Genomic DNA, 24,026 nt, shown 5'->3' on the forward strand with positions numbered 1-24,026 from the left:
TCCTATGTCATATATCTGTACTTGCACTCATTATCCTATATTATGTCCTATTATTCTAAAAAGTGGAAATTACATGATCACTTATCATAGATCTTCCTAGTGCATTTTTTTTTATACAAGTGCTGCTTTCGTACTTCATCAAATTCTGTGTTGTTTCTTGGACAATGTTTCACAACGCTTACTATCGATGGTCCTGCATACATACTAATTACCAGAGACTCATAAGTCACATTATAAAGAGGATCCACACATTTCCTACTATTGGTATCTAAGGGAGTATCTAAGGTAGGCACCAACCATCACGGTCCTCAAACAAAACCAAATTGCCTTGCATTTTGACAAGCTTTACAAAAACTACATCGACGAGATGGAAAGTTTGAATCAGCATGTAGAGAAAACAACAAAGAAAGGACTTCTTTTGTCCCATTCTTCTAAAATTTTCTTCTTTAGCTACTGAACGTATATGTTGAAATTTGGATGGAAAAAGTAAATGGTTAAAAGTTGTTCCTTTGAAAAAAGGAGGAACACAGGGTAAAAATGAGGGAATATATATATATATATATGCCGAAAGAGAAGATATGGTGAAAAGTTAAAACTTTGAACTACCTCCTAATCCAAAAGATCAAAAATCAGCAATATTGTTGTTGGCTACATGAAGAGTACATGATACGCTCAAGGCACAAGGCATAATGCTCTACTTCTTGGGACATATTTGGCATCATGAGCATAAGATTTGTGAACAGTCTTCAATATAAATAGTTCAATGCTTAATTATATTAGACTTTCTAGTGGGTGATCCAAATTTTTAGAAAAAGAGTATTTTGTATTCCCTCAATCAATAGCTATTCACATAACAATTGCAGATTGAAAATTGAAACAACTTCTATCTTCTTATACCTTTAGCAAAACAAATATACTACGCTCCTTGCTATCATTTGATCTACTTGTCACTTACTCATGTTGAAGAAATTAAACTTTAGTGTATGATTTTTAAGCCATCTCATTACTTACTTGTATGAAAGAAGCATACAATGGAGGAAAACATAGATCTCCATCTTTGCTAGCTCACTCCCAAGACGCAATCTACTTCCTAGTCCAAAGGGCACAAACATCCTTGGCTTGGCAACAAAATCCTGAAAAGAGAAACAATGTCTAATTAGAAATTTTTTAAAGGGAAGATACTTTATAAATCATTTAATCCTCTTCAAGGATGAAGATTGAACTAAAAAACCACACAAAGAGAGGATGTTAGGCATTAACCTCCCATCTTTCTGGATCAAACTTCTTTTGATAGGGATAAAATTTAGGATCTAGATGTGCATTTCTCATCCAAATTTGTATCCTTCATCCCTTGGGAATTGTATAACCTTAAGTACCAATTAACTAGCATTAACATGAATTCTAAATTCAGGGTACAATGAAGAACATGAATTTGAAAAATTAGTAGACTTAACAGAATGGAAAAACAAATACATACCATTCAATTCAACATCATCTATAGCCTCTCTGAAAACCATTGATGAAAATCTCACTAAGCGGAGGCTTTTGTTTATAACCTAAATAGAAAAATTATATTAACTGAAAACACTATTGCTTCATTTCAATTCCCTATTTGCCACTGTAAGGAATCTAACCTTATGAAGATATCCCATTTCTCAAAGTTCTAAATATACAAGGTTCTTTTGTCCCTCTGGTGTCCTTCTAAAAATGTCCTCCTATTCAGCCTGGAAGAACAATCAATCTCTATTACCTTTTGATAATGAATATAATTTCAGCATTATAGTAATTTGGGTGGTACCCACCTTTGCTTTTGCATACATTTCAAGATTTAATAGTAGAAAAACAATAGTCCACATAGTCATATGACTAGAAGACTCATGTCCCGCATTAAGATACATGAATAATAAATCAATAATCTCCTCATCTTGTAAAAGTTTTCCATATTCATCCTTCACCTTGAGTAATACATCTAACATATCTACTTTCTTTTATTCTTTTCCTCCCTACCCTACCCTCCTGTCAAACATTGACTGAAGAGTGACCACCAACTTGTTTCTAGCCTATTCCACCATCCAAACAAAAACATCACCATTTCTTGAACTTTCTATTTCTAAGAATACAAATTTTGAGTGGAACAAAATATTACACAATTGAGGCAACACATCAAAAACAAAGATGAAATATCAAATTTTGTGTTTCTGGATTCACTTGTGTGATTATTTTGTATCAAAGAGAGATATCTTTTTCTTATTCTGATGATGGATCATAGAGTATGATCGAAAAATTTGATATGAAATAATCACACAATTGAATATAGAAGTACATAATTTGATAGTTTCATATGAATTGTACAAAACATCTTGTTCTTAAAGATGAAATAGTTTTCAGAGCCTATTCAAATAAACTAACCTTAAGAGCTTTGTTGTATGCAGTATTGGGAAAATTGATTTCCATGACTCTGATGCCAAAATTTAGAGTAGCGTACTCTCTTTCTAGAGCCATTATATCTTCATTTATCTCATTACAGAGGAAGATGTATGCAATTATGTCAAAATTAAGTTGCAAAACAACATATAAATTGTTTAACAATGAGAACTAGAGAGTTAATGAGTCTATTTATGTTTTAGATTGCATTGGGTTTATTATATAAACCTTTTTTTATCACACTCGGTTATCCATATCATAATGACGTCAAAATGAAGGAGTGTCCAGAGAAGCAGAGAAGAGAAGAAGAAACTATAAAGTTAAAAAATTTGTGTAATTTGATTTTGGATTCCATTCAACAAGTATTTTTAGTACCAACATTTCAGATCACACTCTATGATCCATCAAAATTTTATTCTTGCATTGTTTCATTCTAATGATGAATTGCAGAGTGTAATCCAAAACATTGATACTAAAAAAACTTAGACAATCAAATTTAGAAATCAAATTACACATTTCAAATGAATTATGAAAATTTGATACTTAAAGAGATTGTCATTAATCTCACCTTTCTAATATGTTTCAGAAAATCAAACTTGTCCATCTTGGACCACTTCTCTAACTCCAAAACTATAATTTCCTCAATCTAAGGTAAGTACTCTGATAAGACCTCATTTCCAGTGACTGGTGCTACAATGAGCTTGTGAAGACACTTGTGTTCTTTGAAGGTGATATCCACAAAGGACTTATTCCCAATAAGCTCAACAACAAATTTTTGCCATTGAAGAATAAAATGGAGATCATCCATCAGAATTAGCTTGCATACTTCTCGAGTTTTTGCTAAGATTGTGGGCTTCCCAAACATGAATGACTTATATAGACCAATTTGACTAAACCTAAGAGAGCATAAAACATAGAATGAATTCATGTATAGAAGTCATTATTATTGTATCCACTAAGAAAATAGAGTAAAGTTATATCACAATGCCCACTAAAGCCTCTTGTTGAAGCTCTCGACAAACAACTTACTATTGAAAGAATGAAAATAAGGCACGGGTTGACATGATAGGATTCATACTTCATAGCATGATTTTGAAGAGAATTATTTATACCAAAGTTATTTAAGCTCTCATTTCGTAAATTGAACAAAATACTTTTTTGTTACAAAGAGAAGCAACAACCATTGCACTGTAGGCCGATGCTTATTTTAGGAAAAAAATTGAGAATACAGTAATCTTAGATACAATTTGTTGAGATAGCATGGGACTTGGGAGGTGACTGGATTTGGAAAAGTTTTGAAATGCATTGGGAAAGTTTATATAACTTGAGAAAATATTACATGCATTCAGAGGATTTTTGATTTAGCTACTTGAGATTCTTTGTTAATAAAACTTGAGAAAACATAGACAATAAAACTTGCAAGCATCATTCAGAGGTTTTTGGATTTAGCTATTTGAGATTCTTATTTAATTAAACTTGAGGAAACATAAATATGCAACATTTCATGCATTTAGAGGAAACATAAGAATCACTACAACTTCCTTAGTGATAAAAATCACTATTGTTTGTTTTAACTCTTTCAAGCTTAATTCCTAAGAGCAATAAAACATTAAGAAAAACTTTCAAGAAAATATGGTTAAGTGTTTAAAGTGCTCCCATCTGCAATGCTGCAACAAACAAGTTAATTAGCTTCAACAAAATCTAAAAAATGAAAGCTAACTATGGGAAAATTTTATTTTAACTTTTTTTGTTATTTTTTCTATACATGAATAGGCTTAGAATGACCTCAATTCCACGGAACCACCAAAAGTCAAAATTTGATTTATACTTAACAAAAATAAAAAATAATCGCAGATGACAGAATGCAGGCGAGACAATAGAGTGCGTAGATGACAAAACAGCGCAGACGACAGAACACATAGACGACAAAACAACGCAAACAACCGAATAGGTCACCAGAAAATCATAGACGAAAAAATAGAAGGTCGTCAAAAAATTGCAAACGACAGTTTTAGAGGCAGAGACGATAGTGTAGTGCACCTACAATGCAGATGACAATCTACGAAGCAGAGACGACAAACAAAATTCGTAGACGACAAAATAGAATTTAAAATTTTTTAAAAAGAACATGCGAAGACGTAAATCTGTGCAGATGCCGATCTGTGTAGACGACAGAATGGTTCAAGCAAAGATGCAAGTATGTAGAGACGCTAAAGCGTGAAGATGCTGATATGCATAGATGCTGGTCTGCGAAGATGCTAGTCTACTCATATGACAATCACAGACGACGTTGCAGCCTACATAGATGATAATGCGATATTTTACGACTGAACTAAGGTAGTTTGCAAATTTTTGAAGTGAAACCAGGGATGTGGGTCCCACCGGGCATGCCAAAATGTGTGCTAGAAAATGTGACATGTTAGTAGCATGAGTTAACAAGCAAACATTAGTTAAAAACTTTGAAAGTATATCAAAGATTCATCAAAATGAAAGGAACAAACACTAGCTAATGCTTGCTTAGGTTTTGCAACTCTAAGCAGCTAACAAAATCAATCTTCCAGCCACCTCTATAGCTCAACAAAGGCGCCCATAAGAGGCCTTTTTGGTGTGTTAAGATGGGGGTATGTTTAATGTGCTCTCCCAAACACAACAATAAATGAATCTCTTGAGTGAGCGAGTGCAAATGTGTATGCAAGTAAGATATGAATCTAGACTAAATGAGATAAAGAATACCTCAAGAAATGGCTATGGAGAGAGCCATTCTTGAAGGCATTCAAGGATGAAGATGATATGCAATGAAATAAATAACTAGATATGCAAACTATGATAAAAATGCAAGCTAAAATGAAGCTACAAATGCATGTAGAAACTAGATTAACAATGCGTAAGATAAACTAAATCAGCTACCAAATTGTTAGTATGATCCTAAGAATCTCTATGAAAATTAAACTACAATGCAAACTCTTAGCATGAGAACTCAAAACTCAAAATGGCATGGTAACAATGCACAAATGAGAGATGAAAATGCTTGAGACAAGCCCTCTATTTATAGGCTTGAGGGAGGGCTTGGTGAGGTGGCATCCATGTAGGTGCCACATAAGGTGACATGCAAGCCATGCAAATGGTTAAGAATTCAAAGTTTGCTCACACATGTGTGAGAAAACTTGAGAAGAAGAGTGGGAGACAAGAGTGTGTAGGCATGCCATCTCACACATGTGTGAGCACACTCTTAGGCTAATGAGGGGGATTAGGGAGATGATTATGAATGATTAAGTAGGATTAGAGAAGAAGTAGGCTTAAGAGGATGAAAATAATGGTTATAGGCTAGGCTCTAGGTTAGGCTTAAGATTAAATTAAATGAAATTATTTAATCATGGGTTTAGAGGAATTAATAGGATGTGAAGATTTAAATAAATAAAATTTATTTAAAAAATGGGGAAGATGGAGGATCATGTGTTAAATTAATTTAACATATTAAGGCTAGGAGTATTTAAATTAGATTTAAATACTTAAGAGAATGAATTCATTTAATTAATTAATTAAATTAAATAAGTAGATAACTGTGAGTAATATAATTAATTAATTAATAATTAATTACAATGTCACGGGCAATATTAAAATTAATTAATATAGTGTTTAGGGATGATTTTAAGCATCTACAATTGTTTTTGAGAAAGAGTTTGAACATGAATGTTGGAGGCTCTATAATAGTCAAAAGTCTCTAAAAATGTGTAACAATAATAGATGTTTTTGCACATTACTTTGCAAATCCTACTCCAAACTATCTATTCTATTATTGTGACCATAAATTAGTGTATTAGCTTTTAAAAACCTTCTAAATGTTGTATCCAACTCATTGGATCAAACTATTTCTTTTTACATCATTTTTTTGATAAATTTACAATGTTACAATTTTGCAACTTTTGTGCATTTTATATATTTTCCCACAAAATGTTACTAAATCTTTCCAAATTGCTCTCAAAAATCCTAAGCATACCAAAATAGATTAAATAATCCCAGTCAAAACAATTTCAATCCCTTTTGGATACTTATAGAATTTTAATCACTAAATATAATTTTTTTGAGATGGGACATTACACTTAACCCTATTTGTCATCAATCTTAAGGGTTTTAGTAAGATATTCCTAGATTTTCTATTTATGATCTTATAATAACATAGTAAAGATGAGAATTTATGTCTACATGATTCAAAATTAAGGGATAATGCTCAATTTATATAATGGTCTAAATTAAAACAATGCCTTTGTTGACTAGATCAAGTGCTTGTCATGATATCTAGTGTCATATGTGATTCAATTTTGTTTTGGATGTGATGTGAGAAATTAATTCAAAATAGTAAACTATGACTAAAAATGTGTTTGATGATAACTATTCCTTGTGATTTTGTCTCTATGTTGTTTATCCATTAATTTTAATTTACTTAAAAGTCAATTTTTTTTATGGGTCTAGTATAAACATGTTATCAACAACTTTAACCATGATAAGAAAAGGGGTATAGGGTACATGTAATTTGAATGATGTTGAAACTACTATATAATAAAATATGTATATTACAAATAATAATAAATGAAGAACTAGTTCCCTATCTTGTGTATTATTATTTTTTAATTGTTTTTATTCTTATACAATATATCTAAATGGTGTTTATCAAATTTTAATTTTGAAATCACTTGAAACCCAAATTTCTAGCGAGTTAGGTGTATGAATTTCTCACACAATAATCCTATTAGTGAACAAAGATTTCAAGTGAAATGGAACCTCTAATTTATATCTTAGTCTGCAATTTTATCAAATGTTATTAAAAATAAAGAATAATATTTTATTCAATCATTTATACTTGGGTGACTGATTACTAGTGACTAACTATTTAGTCATTTATTTGGTAGTTGGTTTAGTCACTTTTTTTCAGGTGACTAATTATTAGTGACTAATTTTTCAATCACTTATTTAGTCATTTATTTGACATCTTACATAGTCACTTTTATTTGGTTGATCTTGTGATTTTACGTAGTGACCATATTAGTCACATATCTAGTCACCTATAATTATAAATTACAGCTAAATAGTAGAATGTGATTAGTTTTAATCACGTGACTAAATATTTTAGTGGTGTGACTAATTTTTTTATTCACATAGTCACATATTTACCAAAATGTACTAGTGTGATTCGAACCTTGTTGTCAAGTGTTTAATTTTTATCATAATCTGAATGTATGTGTATCATTCTATTTTTTATGATGTGTCAAATGCTATGTTTAAGTAAATCTTATGGTGTCACTTGACACTCATTATATGCATATGTGTATTGACATGTCAATTAGGGTTGGTACATGTTGTGGTGTCCACAACACACACCCCTTTGCTCAATAGGAATGGGGACCCCCTACTTTTTCTCGACTCCTGGACTCATAGTTTGAGAGTCGAGAGAAGAAAATTTGGTTAGAAGTTAGAATTTTAGAGTCACCAAAAAAAAAAAATAATCTCGCGTGTGCATGCATCGAGGCACGACGTGCTTTTCAAAAGAGAGAGAGGGTTATAACACCCTCCCTCCCCTTCTTGCCTTGCTCATTTTTCATAAGAGCAAGGAGGGAGAGGTATGGAGACACCCCCTCCCCCCCTTTTTTTTCCTTCTCAGCTAAGCGCGCATGCATGGAAGGTAGCACGTAGTGCCCTTTTGGGTGTGCGCATGCTGCACTTGAGTGGCGCATTGAGGTAGCACCACTCGTGCCCCTTTTGGGGTGCACATAGCAGCACTGCTCGCACCTCCTTTTGGGTGCGCGCGGTGCGGTGCCCACTCTATGCCACTCGCACCCCCTTTTGGGTGTGTAGTGTGGCGCCGCATGTGCCCCTTTTGGCTGCGCATGTGGCAGCACCACTGCACCCTTTTGGGCTCATAGTGCCGTGCCACATGCACAACAACACCACTGCGCCCCTTTTGGGCTGCGCATGGGGTGTGACGCTCGCCCCTTTGGGCTGTGCACGCGGTGTGATGCTCACCCCTTTGGGATGCACACGACGTCGCTCATGCCCCCCCTTTTGGGCGTGCATAAGGCACTTGCACCCTCGCACAAACCCTCATGCTCGTGCTCGCTTTGTCAAAAAAAAAAAAAAAAAAAAAAGTTCCCAAGGGGGACATTTTTTTTTCTTTTTTTCTTTTACATTATTTTTCTTCGATATCAAATAATTAATTATGTTTTCTTTTTCCCATGACATGCAGGTAATATAATCAGATGGCGTCCACATCCATATCAACAACAAAACCAGTTGTGTACAAGTTCCAAGGTGTAACCTCAAAATCACGGTTGCACGATGAATACTCTGAGATCAAAGACACAGAACATGGACACATGAACTTGGGAGAGTTCTTAAGAGTTTGTAACAATCCAACCAAAGGATCATCCTTGAGATCCGCCCTAATCTATTCTGGATTAGTAAATGTAGCATCACATCGTGAGACTATGCAGTCAGTTGAATTGATTATGACCTTATCTTGACATTTTGTTCCTAATGAAAGGGTGGTAAAGAGCATCACTGGGGAAGTGGTTTTGGATCTAGGACCTGCTAATATTAAGAGGGTTTTTCATCTACCTAGAGCCGATCAGTTTATCAGGCTTTCATATGAAGCAGTTGAGAAGTGGCATAAAGATCATTACCAGGAGGCCATCGACATCATATATTCCTCATACTTCATTGAGAAACCACCTCGGGGGAAGACAATCAGTAAAGTGGATATGACACGAGGATACATGAAGGATGACATTGGATATTCAATCATTCTCCTAAGTAGAGTTGTGAGATTTCCTGCAGCGGGTCATCTTGCTCCATTCATGGTTAACTTCATTGAGACCATTAGACACACAAAGATGCCACTGGATTGGGCCACCGCACTTAGTGAGAACTTGTGTGACCAGTTGCAGACAGTAAAGGAAAAGAAGAAGTTCTATATGACTTCTTATGTGGTATATCTACTTGCAGCAAGGGTAACTGACTATCCTAGGTTGTACAAGAAGGGCAGTATGCAAGACCCTAATGCATGGCCGTATATAGTTTATCCTCAGCTAGTGAAGAAGAAGCTCTCACCACAAAGCAAGGAGTACAAAATTATGAACGATGCCTTCATCTTTGCCATCATTCGATTCATTGAAGGGGATTATGGGAAGAGGTTGTCTGATGAGGCCAAGATGCAGATCATAGCTCTCAGTGCATATTTCATCTAGTTCTAGACATTCACATACATTCGAGTTGGTGGTGCATCCATCAATCCAAAGAAACTCCCAAGGTACCCAAGTGACAAGTTGGTTTTAATGGAAATTTCTTGGCAGATTGAGTCAGCTTATGAGAGGATAAAAAAACAATGGAGGCCTTTTTGGGAGAGGCCTTTTTGGGATTGGCCTTTTGTAACAGGAGACTCCAAGAAAGAGAAATAGAGGGAAGGAGGTAGTTGAACACATCCCTTCATCATCCAGAGCTAAGGTTATAGAAAGACATATTCCAAGATGGTTTCAAAAAGAGATAATGAGAAGTGTCAAGCATCAATTCCGTGCTTCAAAGGATGATAGTTGTGACATTGTAGAGATTTTGAACAAGCCTAACTCTTCATTACATGATGCAACGCCATTTTTGTTCATTACTACTACCCGGAACCAGGACTTATTTGCACAAGTGGCTCACCCTCCGAAAGTACAGACGAAGAAGTTGTTAGCCTTTAGGACTATGAAGTGAAAGATATCATGTTAGGAATGCCTACACGGGATACTTCCCGACAGATGATGATGAAATGTCCCTTTTCTGATTTTAAATGATATTTCCAACCTCTAATCATATTTTCAAGATCAAAAAACTAATATCACAAAGATCCACCAAATTTCTCAAGAAACCCCAAATCGGGTATGCCAGAAATTGTGCCAAAAGCTTCACAGCTTCACCTATTATTAATAAATCTGAAAGTGGACATTTTTTACAAAAATTTCAGCAGCATAAAAGCCTACAAAATGAAATTTCCAGATCCATATAGCCTTTACACAACAGTTCTCAAATGTAGGACAAAAACTATGCTCATCGGGCTCTCGAAATTAACACAAAAATGCCCGAAAACACCACAAAAACACTAATAATCTATCTCAAAAGTTTAATCACGTCCCAATACATATATTCAGATCTATTTTAACACCTTAAAGTCTAAAATACAGCAGCAACCCAAACTGATATGAAATACTCAACTGAAAACACCAAACTCATACAAAAAACACACCCCAAAACCCACAAATCTGCACTGTTTAGCACAAAGGCAAACTCTGTATGAGCATGCACATGGAATGGCTTCAAACTCCCATCCTTAGCCTTTTTGGAAACTTTCAAACTCCCATTCTTGGGTCTCCCTGGAAACCTATAAACTCCCGTTCTTGGGTCTCCCTGGAAACCTATAAACTCCCGTTCTTGGGTCTCCTTCTCCACAGGTTTGGCAGCCTCTGAAGAATAACAAAGAAAATGAGCAAAATCAAGTTCTGGAATCAGCCCAAAATGCCTCCAAACCCCTTAAAAGAGGGCATAACTGTAACTCACGTCCAAGAGAGGTTAATGAAATATATTTTAATAATAATTTTCATTTATTAGTCCAACGGTTTCCAAAGATTAACCCCCTTTTTTCGAAACTTCACTTTCTTGGGCCTGCTTGCCTTAGCAAAGATTATTATTTTTTAATTATTTGAAAAGGGGACATGACAGATGACTATTGGTGTCAAGGAGGTTCTTAGCCATATGGAAGAGGATGAGGTTGAAATTAGAACACTTCGAAGGCAAGTTGGGATCTTAAAGGGATATTTAGCTAAAGTTATTGGTCCTCTTAATTTTGAACACCCTAAGGATACTTTGAATACCATTCTTAGAGAAGGGGAAGCTATACGACTTAGTCCATTTTTGAGAGCTTGTCAGGATTGGTGAGACAACCTTGAGGATAGGGGTGTTACTATAATCACAGGAAGTATGAAGTTATTACATGCTACACAAGAGAATGTTGATAAGATCGTGGCAATTTTGAGGCAGAACTTCAGTACTATGGATGAGGTACGGGTATGGAGCAAGGATTTACAAACTCTAGAAGCCATAAAAGGGCAAAGGTACCGCATTCTGATTGATGTATATACCAGAGAAGAGTTAGACATGATAGATGATTGGATAGAAAAGATTGCAGATGGAAATAAAGTGATGGAAATATTGCGTGATGAGATACATAGGCTCAAGGACCAAGCCCGACAGTGAATTTTGGAAGTAGAAAGGTTGTATAGTGATGCATGCTTGGACATTTTTGAAGATGAAGAACGAGAGAAGCTTTTACCTATTAAGATAGTTGTGGAAGAAAGACTTTAGAGGAAGCATCCAGTGATGAAGACATCAGACAAGCCTTCAGGACAGAGGAAGCACTATTAGAGTTGGACACCAAACTCGAAGATTTTGCATAAACTCGAATTGAGGTGGACAACTACAGACAGAAGGTCAAAGACAAGTATGAGGCTTTAGATCTTTTGAATTCTACTAAGATTATTGAGATTATAGAGAAATTCAAGGGCAAACATCCAAACATATCTTTAGGATAAAGATGAGCGAAACCTAGATGCCAAAATTTTAATTTTGACACTTAGTAAAATTTTGAGATTTTTGACCCAGTCGAGGTCCACAGGTCTGTAGGTCCGCAATTTAGAGGTGCACCGATAGTTGACTTCCAGTTCCAAAAATAACACTTTTCATGCATTGAGAGTGCATTTTGACGATAGTTTAACTTTGACACACGCCTAGTGAAGGGGCAGCTTCTATTTTTGGTGTCTCCATGCACTTCTACTTCAACTGATGGTTTCCTCCTACTTTCTCTCTCATGCTTTCATTGTTTTTGACATGTAAAGGGCTCATGCATCCAATTAATGAATAAAATATGGATGGAGTCCCTCTAAGCACCAGTTAGATTATCAGTTTGTATATATTTAGTTTGTTTAAATGTTTTAAATACATTTTATTGCATCAAGATATCTCTCACTCTCAACACAAATTGAGGAGACAATTTCTTATAAATACCCCATTGTAAAATGTAACAAAGGCCATCGTTATTATGCAATAAAGTTATGCTTTTGGTGCTAGCATTTGGAGTGTAGTTATTCTTGCCTGAATGTGTCATTGTTTTGTGGATTTCATTCATAAGATTGTGATTGAGCCAAAGGTTTATTGTGTTGTTTTTGGTTGTGCGATCTTTTAGTTTTGGTGTTTGCTATAGATATATGAATTTTGTTGACAGAACGAGCTTGATAAGAGATCGCCCGATTTGTGTCTACATAGCTTTTTGTCTCGCATGAGTGCACTTTCAGTGGTCTTGCGATTTGATGAAGAGTGAAACATCATTTGATTTGTTAAAGATTCTCACCGACGATTGCATCAGTGGATTCTAGGAAGCGCTGCTCTTGTTTTCATTGGTTTCCTACCGATTTCTTCGAAGGTTTAAATCGCAGCATGTTGTGTTCTATGGCTTATGTCCATTTAGGAATTTCAATTTCAAGTCATTTTATTTCATGTTATTTTGCTTTTAGTTTTTTTATTTGCTTTACTAACCCACCTATTAGAATAGGACCTCATACTAGCTGCATTATTAGAGTTGCATTCATTGAAAAAATAGAAAATATAAAAAATATTGTTCTTTTGGTGTGATATTTTGAGATAGTGAACAAATTTTACTTCGATTCCAAGATAAAAGAGTTTTTAGAACTAGCAAAGGCCTCCTTGTGAACACTCACATTTATCTTCTATTGAGCAGATTTTGGTACATTGCAAGACAAACACTGAACCTTGGAGTGGATCCTTAAAAAGATTTGCTTTTCAAGAGAGGAATTACACTATGGATTCCTACCATTGACCTTGTGCAAAATGAACACCCAATAGTACAGTAACTCGTTAACCTAAGACTAATTTAGTTAGTAACCTAAATTAGTTCCCCTTGATTAGGGTTTAGTGGAAAGGTTACATCCTTATAATTTTGGAGATAAAATATTTCAAGCCACTTGTATAGGTCATGAATTGATCCTAGAAGCCAAATTTAATGTAATCCAAGTGTCCAAGTGGTATGGGTATGGGTTAGAAACGTTTTCCACCCTTCTAGAACTTTCTAGCAACATTTATGACTCCTAAAATATCCCAATTTCCCTTTGTTACGAAAATGGATCATCTCCACGAGGTTACCCAAGTTTACAATCTTGTGAAGAGGTTGCCTTTATGATAGGGGAAAGTGGGGAGACTAAAGGAGGCTTGGAGTCAAGTTGGAGTTATTGTTATTTTTGGGTGGGTGAGTTTAGAAGCTATTTAAAGTCCCTTTGAAGAGTTGGAGGGTGTTCATCCACTCTCTATTTTTAGAGAAGTAAAGCTTTGGAATTGGAAGGAGGAAAGGATTAAGCTCATCTCAAAACTCATTCTTTCCATAACCTTTGTGAAGGTAGGTTTCTCCATTGCCATGTATATGTTCATTTTGTTCATTGCATAAGTGTGTGTGTAAATATCTTACATGTTTGGAGTTGTTTTTGTGTTATTATCATGTGAGGGATGGGTATTGTGGGTTTTTACTTGTTTCCCTTTTATGTTCTTTTCCTTGTTTTGTTAGAAAAACTATGAAGGGAGTGTTGACATTACTCACCCTTGGATAGGGTAGAAGTAGCCATGTATGGGGGAAGGGGTTAGTTGGACACCAAGATTGTGTAGAGTCTCTTATTATGGTGAGGATAGGGAAGAAATGTGATGTGTATGGACCCTTGCATGCTAATTACACTGATCTTACTTTGTGGGGATAAGGAGGAGAAAGTATGAAAGTTTATGTGAATTTCTAGCTTCAAAAGGGTATGCATATTGTATGTTTTTACATTGAGCAATCTCCTACTTGGTAGTCCACCTTCACCCCTATGTTATGGGTTCGATGTGAACCCAATTTTTCAAGCCTTGGAAGGGTGTTCTTATGTTGTATTTTCTTGATGTGAGATTTGATTTGGTTGTCACCTGATTGGTTACGATTTTTCCTAGCTCGATGGGTGACCTTTCGAGGCCTAGGGTGGGAGGTAAGCTCTCCATGGTTGTTCTAAGTGTTTAAATTCAAATTTCTTGGATAGGTGCTTATGATGGAGCAACCCAATTTTGGAGCCTTGGTAGTGTTCCTTGAGTCATTTGTTGGAGACTTCTCCTTGTGATGACCTTTTATTGTATCTTGCAATCTTGTTATAAAAAGGGAACTTGTATCTCCATTGAGACTTTCTAGATTATATTTCATTATGTAAATGTTATTTTAATAAGAATACTTATGATACTTATGTATAAATTTGATGGTAGAATGAGAAGATTTAAAATGGATTTCATTGCAAATCACTTGTAATTGCTTAGAATAGCTTAAATGCAGAAATCTAGTTGTTTCCCAATTCAACCTCTTGTAATCCTGGATCTAAATTTTGAATACAAGCTGATTGATTATATTATAGATAAGTTTTTTCATGAAGAAATTCAAATTATATTATTGATAGATTTAACTATGTTATTAAAAAAATGAAATTTGATTTTCAATTGATATAGTTCTATAGTTGCATTCTAAATTTGTTAAATAAGCATATTGGAATAATCAATATATACTCAAATTTGAATGGACACATGATTATAACCCCACAAATATACTCCTAAACACATTAAAATTACCTTTAATACCACTATTGGAAGTTGGGATAAATACCCATTAAACCAGTTTCTTAAGTTCTCAAAGAAAAATTGCATTTAAAAAAATGGGGAAAAATAGCACCTACATGATGCTGTCTAATACATGAGAAATTCTTAAATTCCTTTTTGAGACAAAGAATATTCTCTTTGGATGATTTCTACATTTCTATATAAAAAAAGAAATCATTAGAATAAATAAATATATAAAATGAAAACCAACACATAAGTCCTTCTTATCCTACACCTACCCTTCTCCTCACAAACACACCTATAAAAATTTAAGCAACAACTTCTAGCCCATCCTAACTCTTTCTACCTACTCCAAACTCACCACATCACCCTTCCTCCTTTCCATGCATTCTTGAGCATCCACCTTGGGCATTGGACTTGGGAGGAAATAAGTTATGTCAAAAAAAATGCATTCAACTTTCTTTTAAACCTTTTTCCTTATCTTCAACGTATTCTTTTTTTGCCATGAATTTGTCCCCATATGTACCATGTAAAGATGAATTTGAGTAGAAAATTTGTAGGCCTAGGCCTGTGTGCTAGACCTTGGGGGCCACCCATGTCGTAGGGGGAAGAGAAAGCCAAGTGGTCTTGGATGGAATTAAGAGTAGTTTAGTAGATGATTGGGGGGGTACGTAGGTTTAGTTAAGAGGTAATAAATTTACAAAATGTTAAATGTGGGTTAGGGAATTATAATGAGGTTTACTATATAAATTAAGATTTTTTAGATTAATAAAGGGCTTAGTTACTAAAGGGGTTGGAATGTAAGGAATAGGGTTAGGAACAGTAGGTTAGTTTTAGGAAATATTTAAGGGTTAAGTAGAATTAGTTATTAGATAATAAAATAGGAAATGATAAAAATGGATTAGATAACTTAGTAAGAATAATTTTATAGACCTCTATCAACCTTCAATGGATCATAACTCTCATCAAATATGTTGCAAACCATTGTGAACCAACGTAAAACATGTAGAGGCATCTCTCAGACTCCCATAATAACCACACACTCTAATTCATTGTGCAACACTGGATTCAACTACTCAAACCCTTATAAGCTCATTTAGAACATTGTCAACCATCACAACACCAAGTTAACATAATTAACAACACAATACTTAATTATATTCTTTTCATCAAGATTGTAACACAACACTTTCAACATTCTTTGCATTGATGACAAAAGTATAGTATAATCATTCCAAAATCACAAAATTTCTAATAATAATTACTCTTGGTTAGCTGACACTTCTCATCTGATAGCTCTATATATTCTTCTCCCCCTTAATCATCTTCTAATAGTTTTCTCACCCTTTTACAACAATGCCAAAGGATCCACACAATACTGGTCACCTTCCAGTATAGAAACTTCATTCTCCTCTGAGTAGTCCCCCTAAGGTGTAGTCCCCTTAACATAAATCCACAATGAAGAATAAAAAATAAGTCCACTAGATTAATGGTGTAACAACATCTGAATTCCATCTTACCTCTTAGATTCTCAAAAGTATTCTTGGGCAGTGGTTTAGTAAATATCTATGCTACATGTTCCTTTCTTGGTACATATTCCAACTTGACTTCTTTCTCCTATAATTTCTCTCTCATAAAATGATACTCGATTACACCATGTTTTGTATTAGAATGCATTGCTTTGAAATGTTGATCGCACTTTTATTATCATAGAAAATAGGCACTAGTTCAGCTACCTTTTATTTTATTCCTTCAATAATTTTTTCATGTATGAAATCTATTTATATTTGATAGAAACTTCTACATACTCAACTTATACAGTAGATTGAAAAATGCTATTTTGGTTTTCACTCATCCATGATACAAGTCTTTCACCTAAAAATTATACTCCTCAAATTTTACTTTTTATGTCATCAATATCTCTTGCCCAATCTACATCAGTGAATATACTCAAATATAAATCACCTTTATGTTCATACCATAGACCATAGTATACACTCCATTTTAAGTACTTGAATATTATCTTCACCACCACCATGTTGGATTCTTTAGGTTTTCTTGAAATCTAGCCAGTATTCCAACTACTTGGGAAATGTCTAGTCTGCTATGAACACCATATTACAATTTACCTATCATAAATATTTTAGAGGTTGCATCCACTACACTTGACTTGTCATCTTTTGACAATTTTCAACTAGTCACCATGGGGGTTCCAAATAGCTTGGAGTCTTCCATTTTCAAAGGTTTTACGTTCTTCCTTTACATATGTAGTTTTCCTAACATAGATACAATCCTTTAGCTATGAAACCTAAAATCCAATGAAGAACTTAATTTCTCCAGTCATTGACATTTCAAATTACTTCTTCATCTCTTCTAAAAATTCCAAACTCATTTCATCATTTCCAAAAAAATATTATTTCATCCACAAATACTTCATCTAATAATAACCTGACTCCTTTAATCTTCAAGTATACATTATTACCTTCATTTTTTCTTCTAAACCCAATCCTAACAAGATAAGAGTGTAACCTTCCACACCATGCTCTAGACACTTATTCTAGTCCAAAAAATTCCTTTTCTAACTTGTACACCATGTCCTTTCCTTTTATCAATTTAAATCCTCTTCAAAAATTCCACTTAGGAAAGAAGAGTTACTATCCATTAGGATAACCTTAAAATGTTTGTAAGATTCATAAGAAAGTTAGATTGATACCCCTTCAATTCTTGACACAAAAGACAAATTCTCTCCATAATCTAATCCTTCTTTTTGCACATAACCTCTACACACAAATCTTACTTTGTTCTAGATCACTTTCCCATTGTCATTCAATTTATTTTTGAAGATCCATTTTGTGCCAATCACATTATTATTTGTTGGTTTTGGAACAAGTGTCCATGTGTTATTCTTTTCAATATTATCAAGTTCATCTTAAATGGATTTTATCCAATCATCATTCTTCAAAGCTTCATTCATTGTCTTAGGCTCAAATTTAGAAATTAGACATATACTTTCCCTAGTTTTTTGTTCTTGTTTGCACATGTGCATATTTATCACATATGATTTGATCAATAGAATTATTCAGCTATGTATACCTTGGAATGACTAGTTTACATCTTTGAGACACTTCTTTTGGTTGAACCACTTATTCCGCATTATTCTATTCAACTATATCTTGCACTTTTAATTGCACAAACTCAATCTCCTAGACATCCATTCATTATTTCTTGTCGAATTCATCATATTTTATAAGATATTCATCTACCTTCATATTATCACTTGCAAGTATCTTGCTTGTTCTTTTATTGAAACACTGGTACACCTCACTTTTATTAGAGTATACTAAAAATTTATCTTTGTCACTCTTAGGATCAAATTCACCTATGAACTTATTTCTCTTGATCTAATATCTACTATTAGAGACTTTGAAACACTTAACACTAGGTGTATGACCATACCAAAATTCATGAGGTATCTTACCAATTCCCTTTCTTCACTTGTACCCATTTTAATGTGTACATTGTAATGATAATGGTTTCTCTCCAATAGATCTTAGGTACATCATCTTGAACCATCATAGTCTTGAATGCATCCATTATAGTCACGTTCCTTCTTTTTACAATACCATTTTGTTATGGATTTCTTGGTATTGATGTAATGCCCCGCCAAGGGATCCAAAGAATTACACTAAGTTTACCTAACAATTTTTTTTTTTTAAACATGAAATATAAACCATTCATAATATTCGCGGAAGCAATAGCAACAATTCAAATGAAAGTAAACATAACATACGTAACATATTTCATTCTTTAAGGATCCCTTAACATTGAATCACATCTAAATTAACTATTCATCTAACATCACATCCTTATGAAATAACAATGATACATCCAATGTTCGTAAATTACATTTTCAAATTGCTCAATCATCCACCATACATATCACAGGGTATGAAAAGCTTAAAAGAATAAACATCCATGTAAATAAAGTACATCAACATCCGATATTAATCCATGATACAACTAAAGTAAATGAAACCATATATCATACATGATACATCATCACAAAAGATATAAGCATCCATCATAAGAGATAGCCATACATCACAAACATAACTAACTAAGTGCACGATTCTTCCCAACCGTTAATAGCATCATTAGACCATCATGGATCCTAGCCATCCCTCCGTGCATAACATTCTGAAGCATTGAAGAGATCATCAGTATTAATCATAGTAGGAATGTCACTCCTAAAAACATCCTACTAACATGCAAAGTAAAGCTTAAGATACCATCATCTAACATATGCAAATCATCAATGTAAGAAACATACCAGTAAATACATCCATCATAAAGTATATCATCTATCATAATGATCCAAAAACATAATGAAGATAAATACCAACCAAGAATGCTCCAGCCACAGTGTCTATGGATGGATCTCAAATGATAAGAGTGAAAAAACACTACCACCCGACCGCGTGGAACCTAAGTGGTCCACTCCCACCGTGCTGAGGAGATAATCTTGAGTCCCAAACAGGATATCAATTCACAAAGCACAAATCTCTAATAGTCCAGGAATCCTAAAAGTATGCTAACTCAAAGGTTCCATCACACAAAACTGACATCTAATTTTTAGAGGCACACAATGACATGTAGGAAACCTACTATGCAAGCGAGAAAGTGTTATCGCAATTATCACGTACAAGTTACCCTGGTAGTTAGCTAAACTCCACGGGTCCAAACTGATCTCATGCGGCTACTAGTATCCTCTCATAATGACAAGGCATACTATGGAATGCAAGGTCGCAACCATGCATTCTCACTACTCCCATCCTAGCCTGTACAAGCACTCAAGGCGTGGACGAGAACCAAAACAATTATCTTTTTAGGTTCATTTAATCTCCATTTAGTGTGTAAATGTTATCACTTATTAACCAAACTTACAATGAGTTACCCTGGCAGCCACTTAGGGCCCCAACCCCCATTGCAAGCCACTTCTCGACACTACAAGTAGATTACCTACCCTAAGCTCATGGAATCATAAAACCACCACAATCTTGTACAAGCGACTGTAAAGAAAATCCAAAAGATAATATAAAAAGAATCATCAAATATCCATAAGAAGAATCATCAAATCTCCAAGATAAGAATCATCAAATCTCCATGAGCATCAAGAAAAGCATCCATAGAAAATCATGACCACAACAGTTGTCTATTGGAAATTGAAGGCATCAATGATAATCATAAGTATCCATTGGTTCTCAATAACCAAAATATATCTCAAAATCATACTGATCGAAGACTCCAAAATGGTTGAATCAAACATGTCACAACATGACATCATCAAGAAATAAATCCACATTTCAGTCCCATCATGGTGACTAGAAAATAATACAAGGATAACTGATCGATGACTCAAAAATGATTAGCTCAAGTGTCTCATACACATACATCTCAGTTCACACATGAAGACTGATGAACAAATATAAATATTTCATAGCGCATACGATCACATTACCATGGTTGGGTTTATAAAGATCGAGACCAAATAAGATCAACATGCCATCACATCTCATAACCCCTGAGCCTCTAGTAACAGCCTAGGACTAGTCAACACTAGTCAACCGAAAACCCAAAACAAGAAGCATATAGAATACACGATGCAAACACATGTTTTGGTTTACTAAAATTCACATAGTTGAATAATGTGTAGGAGTTTTCAGTTTTCTGTTTGCAAGTATACTTTCAAGTGTCTTAAGTTTCATCATTTAACCTACAAGTCAACCCATCTGTTCCCCGATAGCATTATCCTTCTATTATTAAGAATTACATTCTAAGAATAACTTAAGAATAAATATTCACTAAACTGATCATCATTGACTTTTAATTAAATTGTCCTCTATATTTAACCATGATCCATATTCTAATTGATTAACTCTTCTTTAATGTTACTTCAACTTTTCATCATAATCAAAGGATCATTATTCGTTTATAAGAGAACCAATTATCAATCTTCGAATAAAAAGATTATAACGTTATTAAAATGATCAATTTAATCTACCAATTAACATAGGTGCACAATTCCATGATCCATTAACATTTTAATGGTTAAAACTCAATTAAGTATCTCTAACACTTAAGCCTCTTAATTATAATCATTATTAAATTGTCACTAATAATCGTTAAAATATCTAAGTCATTATTCAAGTTATTAGAATAAGACTTATCAACTTCGATATAGATAATCTACAATCTCATTAAAAGAATTATATCAATTAAATCTTCATTACATAACTTAATTATTAATTAAATCTAATTAACTCTAATTAATTGATTTAATTAATAACTTCACAACCAAACCATCAACCCAATGAATACTAGTTGACTAATAACTAACTATAATTTGTACGTTTAAAGTCAACTACAATCCAATGCACAAATAATCATTTTAATAGTTCAATAATAATAACTGGTTAATATTGAATAACAAGCTATATTGAGAATCTTATTAATAGATCACATTCATCATGATAATCGTTTTAAGTTAAAACTCTATCGCATATAATCATATTGTCAACTCAATGAACATTAATTGATTAAAATCAATTATAATCCAAATCCAAAAATTATTATCTTTTACAAACTTCAATTAATAAATAATCTCCACTAGATTATCTCTAATCAAATTTGTTGATATCTATTTAAATCATTATTTATTAATAGTTTGCTAGACCCAACAAACATTAATAAATAATAAACTCATCAAACTATATTTCCATAAATCCCATTAGTTAATATTTAACTATCTTCTAAGGTATATCAATAATTTATAATCAATATAATAATTCAAATCATAGCTATGTTATAGCAAAGTCAAAATGTAACAATGACCCATTGTCCATTATCAATAAAATTTGAGTCACTTAATTTAAAATCATCTCGTATTATAAAATTACCATCTCTAAATTATTTAATATAAATATATCTCTTTCCATCAGTCCTATCTACAATCGTTTCTATTAAAATCCTCCATTAATTCATTTAGAACATTCTAATTAGTCTTTGGACTAATGAAATAATTATTAAATTCTAATTATATTGCTTTATTGAGATTTCAATAACCTGTTTAATAACTTAAATTTTTCATTTATAACATTCCCCTTTAACCTTAATTGGATTAAATTCCAATTAAGTAAATGAATCAATTTAAAACTATATCTTATTTATTAATCTTGAATATTAAAAAAATTCATTAATATTATATATATAAACTCATAACAAACTTTAATATATTAATAATTGCACACGAGATAATTAATATCTAACATCATGCGTATGATTATAAAGCCGAATGTTTCAAGTTACAGATTTGACGGTGGTTGAATCGCAATGCCGTGCGACTGTCATTGCGATGTGACTGTGGCCGTGCGTTGACGGCTGCTGCTGCAGTCGGCCCTGCAATCGTAGTCGCAGGTACGACTGCGTCAACAGTTCGTAGCTAGCATAAATAAAAGGAACAAGGGGTGGGGTGGGGTAAAACCCCGCCCTCCCATATAATTTTTATAAACGTTTTTAAATATCGTTCAAAAGCAATTCACATATAAGGTTTTTCATTAAAATGTTTCCATGCGATTCGAATTCAATATATATTCGAATTTAACGTTTACACAATTTTATACATAAATATATATATATATATATATATATATATATATATATATATATATATACGTATATGTATATATGTATACACATATATGTGTGTGCGTGTATACATATACAAATTGTAATTCAACACTATTATTTTAAGATATATATATATATATATATATATATATATATGCAGATTTGAACATATATGTATTTCTATAGAGAACATATTTATAACTTTTAAATAAAGAAGGTTTTCTAATTCTTTTAAATAAGAATCTCTCTTTTAAAATAATTGTTATCTAAATATGATTATAATCCATCTAATAGATCTAACTATAAATTTGAAATCATCATTCTCAATTTGATTCTAATTCGAACCCAAACCCGTTTAGATCTAATTTCTCTTTAATTGGATTCTAGGGTTTTCTAATGTTTTCTTCTCAACCAAATAAAATATCTAGATTCCAATTTCAGATTCAATCACAAAGAGAATTCAGACACATATAGCAGACACGATTAAGACAAGAAGGGAAATAGTGCAAAGAGAATATGTGAATATCACGAGTGCACCTGGACATTGATGCTAATCCGTCATTCCTCAAAAGTCCATAGAAAATTCTTTCCTTCACTATCATTCGCAATTCCTCCAAGATCTAAGCCAACCGAATCCTCCAAGTGACTAGAAGTGCTAGAAGGGGCATAAAAGCAAGTAGAAATTATATGAGCATATGAATCTTCTCCAATGCATGTAAGCTTTGAAGCTTCCATTTTAGCTTGAAGCTTGTAGTTTCCATTAAGCTTGTAGCTTCCATTAAGCTTGTCCAAACACACTAGGAGAGCATCTATTTAAAGGCCTCTAAGATGCATCTAGAGTGTCTCTAGAAGCAACTAGAAGATAAGCATGACAACCAAGCATGGGTCTTGTCCAACCTTCTAGATAAGTCTTAAGGTTGTAGACACCATGTGCTCAAATAAAATGCTAACTTCTAAGTGTAGACAACTAGTGCATTCTTAGAGTACAAACTTCTGTGTTGTCTACATGACAACTCCTGAGAATTTGCAAACTTCTAAATATTAAAAATAATGCACATTAATTAATATAATATTTACTTTACTCTTTCCAATTTAATTTATTTATTTATTAAATCTCATGCACTAACTTTAATAATTCCACTTTTCAATCTTAATATATTTATATTTTATGTAATGCCCTGCCAAGGGATTCAAAGAATTTC

The 24,026-nt window shown here is 33.5% G+C and overlaps 1 pseudogene; it reads right to left on the minus strand.

Moving 5' to 3' along the window:
* Positions 1-1,007: 1,007 nt before the first annotated feature.
* The window catches only part of LOC149530719 (ent-kaurenoic acid oxidase 1-like), a 45,903-nt pseudogene continuing 22,884 nt past the window's right edge, over positions 1,008-24,026 (minus strand).

This window comes from Cupressus sempervirens, chromosome 11 (genome assembly GCF_028749045.1).
Source record: "Cupressus sempervirens isolate cs-2001-9-10 chromosome 11, ASM2874904v1, whole genome shotgun sequence".
Classification (NCBI taxonomy): domain Eukaryota; kingdom Viridiplantae; phylum Streptophyta; class Pinopsida; order Cupressales; family Cupressaceae; genus Cupressus; species Cupressus sempervirens.